The following is a 9,146-nucleotide window of genomic DNA, read 5'->3' on the forward strand; positions in this document are numbered from 1 at the left end:
CACTACCAGCAGTCCACAGCATTAAAAAAAAAAAAAAAAACCGCAACGAGCACAAGCCCACTGCCACAAACACAAACACACCCACAACAGATCAGAAAACATAAACACAAACCCACATCGGCGCTAGGCCTTGCAGAGAGAGGGTGGAGCTCGGTCGGCGCTGGGCAGTGAGGAGTGGTCGGCGCTAGGTTGGGCTTTGATCGACGATCGGCGTTGGGCAGCGAGGAGTGGTCGGCGCTGGGTTGGGCTTCGATCGGCGATCGGCGTTGGGCAGCGAGGAGTGGTCGGCGCTGGGATGAACTTCGATCGGCGATCGGCGCTAGGCAGTGAGGAGTGGTCGGCGTTGGGCTTTGGAGCAACGGACTGAGGTCGGTTTGATTAAAATGGAGGACTGGAAGAGGAAGAAAGAGGAAGAACGAAGAGACACCAGAGAGAGAAAAAGAAAAAGAAAAAGGAAAAAATAATTTTTTAATAAAAGAGGAGAGAGGAATTTAATAAAATAATATTTTTTCTTTTAGATGTTATGAACAGTGCACATCTATTTATAGATGTGCACTGTAGCAATGGAGCTAAATTTTTTAGATTTAGCTCCACTGCTGCAGCAAGGTTTTTGGGTTTGAGGAGCTAAATTTTAGCATTATAACATTATAGCTCCACTGCTGCAAATGCTCTAACTGGCTAAACTAAAATGAGGAAAATGTATTTTATTCAAATTTGTTATCTTAAAAAATATCACTTGTCGTTGTCCGCCAGTCTGGTGGTGTCTGTTGGGGTTTTTTCTTTATTATTTATCTTTGGTTACTGCCAGTGGTGGCGTATGGCCGCTGATGATGATCGAAGACATCTTCTAGCCATGCCAACGAAGGACATTGGTGGTGACCAGTGATGGGGTTGGTTTGAATTTTTATTTTATTTATTTATTTTAGGAAACTAGTATAAGAAAAAAGATAAAATAAGGATTTAATTAAAAGAGGTGGGCTTGTGTCCAATTCTTATTGGTGGAGTATAAAGCGAAGTAGAAATCATGAGATAGAAAATTTGAACTCGTCTATGATGGTCAAAAGTCTTGTTGATCAACTGGTTGAAATTTCTTAATGTTTTCAAATCATTCAAGGTTCAAATCCCTTCTCTCCATTGTAACTATTGAGTTAAGAGCTTAAAGCCTTAAACGCCAACTCTTCTAAGCACAAATGAGATTCCTTGTCTATCATAAAAGATATTAAAAAATATAATTACACCAAAATCTCTTCGTGTCTTTCTAATATTAGCAGTGGAGGCTTTACATGTAACAAGTGAGGGTGAACACCCTAACTTGCAAAAAAAGAAAAAGAAAGTATATATATAAATATTTTATACTAACATGTTTTGTCTACTCTAAAAAAATATTGAGCACCTTAATATGGAAATCCCAAAAATTTTGATTAAAAAAAAAAAAATCTTCCCAAACATAATCCTTAATCCCATAAAAATAAAAAAAATAAAGCCCAAATAACAACAATAAAATTATAGAAATTATTTGGACAAATTTTTTCACAATACCCTTATTTTTAATTGTAGTGGGTTCCAGTTTAATATTTTCTTTTGAACTAAGAGGGATTGACACCTTAGCTATTGTGAAAATGTGGTGAGAATTTGTTGTATGCCTAGCATAACTCTAAAAATTAGCCCAAATAACAACAAAAATAAAAATAAATAAATAAAAAGTCCTAATTATTCAAATTATTTGCAACTTGTTCAACGAATTTTATAAAAATAACCATGATTTTATTTTTCCTAAAAAACTGTTACAAGAGAGATATTGTGGTTATGAGTTTTCCTTAGTGACAAAGGCAGCTCTGCCGTCCTTAACTTTGCAGCCGCAATAGCTTTGCTCTTCTTAGTGACTCAACTTGCAATCGTAGCAAGTATCATCTGTTACTCTCTCTCTCTCTCTCTCTCATATTATTTCAAACTCTTTCTTACTTATTACTCTTATCTCAACAATCTCAATTCTTATTTAATCTCTCATTAATCCCTTTTTGCCTTTTCAAATTGTAAGTAGAAGGAGATTTTAAAACTTCATGTGATATTGATATGTTGAAGTTCTCTTTTTATCAGATTATGTATTATTTAAGTTTCTTAATGACAACCTTAGAAAAAACTCCTAGATTATGAATTATGTTACATTTTTTTTAGTGCAATTAAGTTACGCCTAGCATAAATTTTTATTAACATTAAGCCACTCTGTAATTTATTATTTGTATAATATTTTAAAGGTTTAAAGAGTTAATTATAGGCAAAAACCACATTTTAGTCCCTACATTTTCACGTGATTCCCACTTTGGTCTCTATTTTTTATTTTCACCGCTTTTAGTCCCTATTTAAAAAAACGCATTTCATTTTAGTCATTTCCGTCAGTGCCCTAACGGCAAAGTCCTACGTGGCAGATGAAACTAATAAAATAATAATAAAAATTTTATTTTGGCATTAAAAAATACCACGTCAACATTTAAATTAAAAAAAATTAATTTATTAATTTTCACTAAATAAAAAAATTAAAAACAGAATTAAAAACTAAAAATCACGTGAATTGAGATCTAAGTGTGTCTTGAATAAGAACAACAAGAACACAAACTCAGATATAAGAACACAAACCCAAAAATTAAAATCCAAAAATTAAAAATCTCAAAATCACCATTGTCTCAAACCTAGAAAAATCATCAAATCGTAAAGCCCCAAAGTACCAAATCAATCCAAAAAATACAACACAACCAATCTAAACAAAAAAAAAATCTCAAACTTAACAAAACACATCTCAAGCAAGTTGAACCCAAAATGAAAAATGAAAAACGTGAGATCCATTTTTGGTTGGCGAACACATTCATTTCGCCAACCAAAAAAAAGTCTCATCTCTCTCTTTCTCTCTCTATTTGTTTGTGTGGAAAAATGAGGACTTCCATCGAGAGATTCGTACAATCTGCCATAGCTAGAAGTAGCAGTAGCTGTACTTATGTGTGTGCTTGCGCATACTCATCGGACTCTGTCCTTGGGCGCAAGGTCGCCGTTACGTTTTGGGCGCTGCCAGTGGGATCGGCCAGCCTCTGGCTTTGCTTATGAAGCTTAACCTTCTTGTCTCTAAGCTCTCCCTCTACAATATCACTAGCACCCACAGTGTTGCCGCCGATGTTAGCCACATCAACACCAGATTTGAGGTCACACACACACACACACACACACACACTCTCTCTCTCTCTCTCTCATTTCTACGATTTTGTTTTCTACTGATCTTGAATTTTTTCAGACTAGTTTTAGCCCTAAACTGGATTTAACTTTACATCTGTGTTCCTGAGATTTTCTCTCTCTCACACACACATATTCAAGTCAATTACTTGGTTCTTCATTCATGGTAAAAAAAGATTCCTTTTTTTAATTTTTGGTTCTTTAAAGGAAGAAAACATAAAAGAAAATAACGATCATTGGCACACAAAATGAAAACAGATTACTTGTTGATTTTCTCACTCTCACTCTTAGAACATATTTTTTTTCTTCTTCGGATTGGTAATATTTTATTGTGAATTGTGTAACATATGGTCAGTGTGAAGCGGGTTTTTCTGAGTTTGAGATTTTTTTTGTTTGGATTGGTTATGTTGTATTTTTGGATTGATTTGGTACTTTAGGGTTTTAGGATTTGATGATTTTGCTAGGTTTGAGAAAATGGTGATTTTGAGATTTTTAATTTTTGGATTTTAATTTCTGGGTTTGTGTTCTTGTTATTCTTGTTCAAGACACACTTAGATCTCAATTCATGTGATTTTTGGTTTTTAATTTTTTTATTTAGTTAAAATTAATAAAAATATATTTTTTAATTTAGATGTTGATGAGGCATTTTTTAATGCCAAAATAAAAATTTTTATTATTATTTTAATAGTTTCATTTGCCACGTAGGACTTTGCTTTAGGGCACTGATGGAAAGGACTAAAAATGAAAGGCATTTTTCTAAATAGGGACTAAAAGTGGTGAAAATAAAAGATAGGGAGCAAAGTGAGAATCGCGTGAAAATATCGGGACAAAAATGTGGTTTTCACCTTAATTATATGTATCACATTATATGTGTGTGTATATATATATATATATATATATATATTTCCAACTTTTAGGTGCATTGCACAAGTTAGTGACTAATTTATAATGTAAAATAAAAGGTTTCCTACTTTTTGTTTACTTCTAATGGGTTCATAATAATCCTTTAAAACTCCTTGTGAGAGACCGAACTTGGCTCTCAAAAAGTGATAGGTATTGACACCTATCTTTTGGGGTTATGTGGAGTCGCCACACTAAAAATAAATACCACTTATATGAATGATGTCAAGTTCTCATTAATCTGAGCAATTACAATTGGTTGTGTTAAGGGCATATTTAATGTAATTGGCTAATCCTTTGACAAAATGCACTTTACTTGTAATTGGGTAGATCTAGGATGGATTTAGTACTTCAAGAAATAAGAGTTCAGATCAAGTATTAAAACCATGAAGATTGGACCAAGAAATAAGTGAAGAAAAACTGTTCATTTAAACTCGACAGATACCTAGACAGAAACAGTATCTATTGAGATTTAAGAATGAAGCTTGATAGAAGCTCTGAATCTATCGAGATCTACGAAATCAGAATTTCCAAATTTGATTTTTGGCCCTAGCTGACATGTATGTGTAGGGTTTTTTTTCTCACAATCCTAGACATATATAAGACTTATTTTAAAGGCCGTTATACATGAAGAACACATGCAGAAAGTAACCTAGTGCCTTATTCTCTCCACAAGAAGTTACTGTGTGTTTTGCACCTTACGATTTTGTAACCAAGTACTTCTTAATCTTTATTGTTGATGAAGTGAAAAAATTTGTAGCCAACATCTTCAAGTTGCTAGAGTTAGCCACGTATTGGGATCCATGTAAAAGAGTGGTGTTCATATATTGAAGAGTTCAGAGGTTCTGAAGCGGTAGAAAGTTTCTGCTATAAGTTCATCTACAAGGATTATAGAGTCTAGGGATAAAGGTTTTGTACTAGATCTAAAACTTCTCTTTACTATAGTGAATTGCTTTTCGGGAAGGTTTCCCCCCAGTTTTTTTTTTTTTTTTTTTTTTTTTTTTTTTTTTTTTACTGTGAAACTAGTTTGTTTAATTAGTTTTCTTGGGTCATAATATCTTGTCTTATTTACTTTCTGCTATGCATGATATTGATGTTTGTTGTTTTAACAAGGTTTTTTTTTTTTTTTTTTTTTTTTTTAATAATAAATCTAATTAAAACTTGGGTTTAGAACTTGTTAATTCTATCAATCGGAGCCTAAATTTCCTAACAAGTGGTATCAGAGCAGGTACACTCTGATTGGATTAATTTCCTGAGTGTGATCCTTGACCCCTGTTGTCATAGATCATGGACAATCTCTTTTGATTCCTCCTTTGTTTGATGGTACTAACCATGCGTACTAGAAAGTTAGTATGCAAGTTTTTTGCAGGCTCTTGATGAAAAAGTTTGGCAAATTGTTGAAGTCGACTGGGTTAAGCCAAAGGAAGCGCCAATGGATTGGGATGAAGCAAAGATCAAAGCGGCAAATTTCAACCGTAGGGATTTGAATGCTCTATTTAGTGGTGTGACCAATGAGGAATTCAAGAAAATATCATTCACGAAAATTGCTAAGGAAGCATGGACTATTCTTGAGACCACCTATGAAGGTATCAAGACAGTGAAGACCGTTAAGCTTCAAATACTCACCAGTAGTTTTGAAGAAATAAGGATGAAGGAGGATAAGACTTTTGATGAGTTCTATGCTAAACTCAAGGATATTGTGAATTCTGCATTCAATCTTGGAGAATCTATTGTGGAACCCAAAATTGTTAGGAAAATCCTTAGGTCCCTACCCGAAAGATTCCATGCCAAGATCACTGCCATTGAAGAAGTGAAGGACATTGATCAAATTCCTTTGACTAAGCTTGTAGGAAACCTTCAAACCTATGAGATGGGATTAGGTAAAATGGAAAAAGGTGGAAAGAGTAGGAACATGGCTCTTAAGGGTATAGAGGAAAAGAGTGATGACTTTGAAGATGAAGATGAAGATGAGGATGAAGATGAGGACTTAACCTTCATAGCTAATGAGATTATCAAGCTTCTCCAATATATAAAAAAAGATAAGAACAAAGCCCTTAGGAAATTTGAATCCTCTAGGAAGGGCAAAAATGAGAAACCTTTCATACAATGCCATGCGTGCAAAGGTTTTAGTCATATCTGGATAGAGTGCCCAAACTATCTTATGAAAGAAAAGACCAAGAATTCAAAAGGTAAAGTGTTGGTTGCTACCTTGAGTGATCTTTCTGATGAGTATGAGGATGAATGTGGTCATTATATGGCTTTTGCTGTCACAATCGATAAGGTGATTGTGGAGAGTGCTAGTAACAGTGAGGATTCTTCTGATGATGAAGTACCTAAGAAGTTGACCCTTTAGGAAACCTATGATAAGCTATGTATTGAATTTATAAAATCTGAAAAGACTTCTCATCTTTGTAGAAAATAGCTTAATGAGGTAAAAACTGACAAAGCTGAACTGTTAGTTAAACTAGATGAGGTTAGTTAAGAATCTTGTTGTGGAGAACACCTCATTAGAAGAGAAGGTCAAGAATCTCGAGGTTGAGCTTAGTCAAGCTAGAACTCAAATAGAGAAGATGTCTAGTGCAAAGCTTGATGAGGTTTTGAGTGCTCAAAAGCTTAGTTCTGATAAGACTAGCTTAGGATATGCTGTTTCCTCTAGCCCTCCTCTTCCACAGCTTCTGGATCAAAGATTGTCTTTATGCCTCAATCTGAAAAAGGTGATAAAGGTATGAAATCCAAAATTGATTTGGCTAATTCTAAATCCTTTGTTAGACCTCACTCTAAGAAGTTTAGTAGTTCAAAAACTACTTATATTTGTTACCATTTTGGTGTTTCTGGACACATTCATCCTAATTGCTTCAAGTTGTATCCTCATAAGTAAGTGTCCAAACGGTCACAGGTTTCCTTTCAAGAAACTACACATTTGTTTGGAGAGTTATTAAAAGTTTTGAGCTTTTTAACTCAATTTCAGGAGAATTCTAATTCTTCTATGTCCTTTAGTAGACATACTAGGACACGTGCCTTTTCATCTTCACGGCCAAAGACTCGTGTTGTGTGGGTGAGAAAGGAGCCTAAGACTTAATTGTCTTTTTTATCTGTCCTCTACTTTAATTCTTTCTATCTAAAGTAGGACTTTCTTGTTTGATTTCTTATTTGTTTTTGGAATCATGCTTTCATGCATTTGCATCTATCTTCATACTTTCATGTTGTTTTTCTGTTTTTGTTTGGTTGTTTAGTTTTTATTTTGTTTTGTTTTCAAAATTAAAAAAGGAAAAAAACCAGAAAAATACAAAAATAGTGTGTGTTTGTACATGTTGATACTTGTGTACCTTGGATGGCCATTGAAACAAAGTTTTCTTAACTTTGTATCTCTTGTAGTTTAGATGAACATCTCAATGTACAACTAAGCAAGTGAGTTTTATGGCTCGTGGTTGTGATGAGTACGATTAAGATTGTCTCTTATATCTCATGCTCATATTACTCTTTTGATGGGAATGACTAGAAAATTCTAAGAGAAATGCATAAATAACTATCTCATCACTAAAGCCCATCAATCATGTATAGCATCTGTGTGCTTCGGCATAGCAAAATTGTGATGTTTTGGCTTGCAAAATTGTGATGTTTTGGCTTACAAAATTGGGTATTTCTTTTCTCTCTTATATACCTATGTATGTTATGCTTAAAAGAAAAATATGCAAAGAAAAATAAAAGCAAAAAGAATCAAAATACTTTTAATATGGTTGCAAGCGTGTTTCTAGGAGATGTGAGAGTTATAGGATATACCTTGATGGTGATAGTTCCCATCAAATAGTTATGATTGTGTGTGAGTGTATTTGATTTTCTCATGTCTCAGATTTTCATAATATGAGACACTTATGCACTCTTGCTTTGTTTCACACACAACATGCAAATTCTTTGCTACTCTTGATACATGAGCAGGTACAATGTTATTTAACCATCACAAATGATACATGTATTAATATATGCTTGCTAAACTGTCTTAATTTGTTTTTGAAAAATAAAATTTATTAGACTTTTTTAGTGTGTTTGTGGATCTAGGAATGCTTTGAATCTAGAGTTGAGGTGTGCTTTGAGTGCTTAACATGTTGCTTGGATGCTTGTTTGAGTAGCGATCTTGTTGCTTTCTAATCTTATGTGTTTTTCCCCCTTGAAAAACCTCTTTTTTGCATCCTCGATAGCTTTTCGACAAAATCTCGACAAATACTTCTTCTATCGAGATTTCTAAGTTTGACCTCGACAGCTTTTCGACAGATAGGTCGATCCATTGAGCCAAAATATTGTGCTCTCTGTTTGCTCGACAAATCCTCGACAAATTCTCGATCCATCGAGGTTGGCTTCTTCTCAATAAATTCTCGACACCTCCTCGATCAATTGAGCATTTCATTTTTCTTTGTTTTGCATATTTTTCCTTTGTGTCCATAGTGTCTTGTTTCATTACATTCATGCATTTATATGGATTCCTTGTGTTCCTTGATCATCTTAGATCATCTTTATGTTTCTCGGGTGAAACTTTATAGATTCTTGTACCCTTTGTCAATCATGACAAAAAGGAGGAGAAAATGTGTTTTCTTTTTAAGATTTTACATGATAGGGGGAGAAATATATGCCTTTGTAAGGGGGAGTTGTGTTTCATCTTGTTAGGGGGAGTTTTTACCTCCTTTGTTGTTATAGGAGCTTCTTTTAGTTTCTTGTACACCAGTCTTGTGACCATCTTATTACATACATTGTACTTTATTTTTATATATATGATGATGATGTAAGTTTTCTTCACCTACCTCCATATGTGTTGTTTCTTTTCTCTCTTTATACACATGTTTTTTTATGTATGCAACTTTTATTTCTATTTCACACATGATGCCTTGATGAGTCTTCTTTTAAGTGTTTCAAAAAGAATGGTTGTAAAAGTCTACCGTGCCATGAACTCTCTTCTTGCAAAGTTTTTTAAGAGTTTGTAGTAGGGTTAGATTTATTTTGTAATCCAACAAGTGGTTATGAGTTAAGTAAATATT

The sequence above is a fragment of the Quercus lobata genome, chromosome 2 (genome assembly GCF_001633185.2).
Source record: "Quercus lobata isolate SW786 chromosome 2, ValleyOak3.0 Primary Assembly, whole genome shotgun sequence".
Classification (NCBI taxonomy): Eukaryota; Viridiplantae; Streptophyta; class Magnoliopsida; order Fagales; family Fagaceae; genus Quercus; species Quercus lobata.